Source organism: Crocuta crocuta, unplaced genomic scaffold (assembly GCF_008692635.1).
Source record: "Crocuta crocuta isolate KB4526 unplaced genomic scaffold, BGI_CrCroc_1.0 scaffold593, whole genome shotgun sequence".
Taxonomy (NCBI): domain Eukaryota; kingdom Metazoa; phylum Chordata; class Mammalia; order Carnivora; family Hyaenidae; genus Crocuta; species Crocuta crocuta.
Window position 1 is genome coordinate 2,505 of NW_027529544.1, and position 204 is coordinate 2,708.

The window sequence follows — 204 nt, forward strand, 5'->3', positions numbered from 1 at the left end:
CTTGGGCACTCCCTCCCGGCGCCTCTCCTCCACTCCCCTGCCCAAGGCGAAGAAGAGCCTCCTTCGTAAAATGTGTCTGGAAGGTGAGCTGCTGCCAAGAGGGTTGCAGCATGCTCCACGAGCGGAAGCTTCTGGTCCTCAGAGGGCCTCCGAACGGAGCTGGAGCGCGGCCCGGGATGGCAGGGAGGGCAGGACCGCGCCTGG

At 66.2% G+C, this 204-nt stretch overlaps 1 long non-coding RNA gene across 1 annotated transcript in view; it reads left to right on the forward strand.

The window, feature by feature from the left end:
• Positions 1-3: 3 nt before the first annotated feature.
• The window catches only part of LOC144229348 (uncharacterized), a 14,691-nt gene continuing 14,490 nt past the window's right edge, over positions 4-204 (forward strand). The window contains exon 1 of the long non-coding RNA XR_013334468.1: positions 4-83. This is a non-coding gene — a long non-coding RNA (uncharacterized LOC144229348). The remainder of the gene's footprint in view (positions 84-204) is intronic.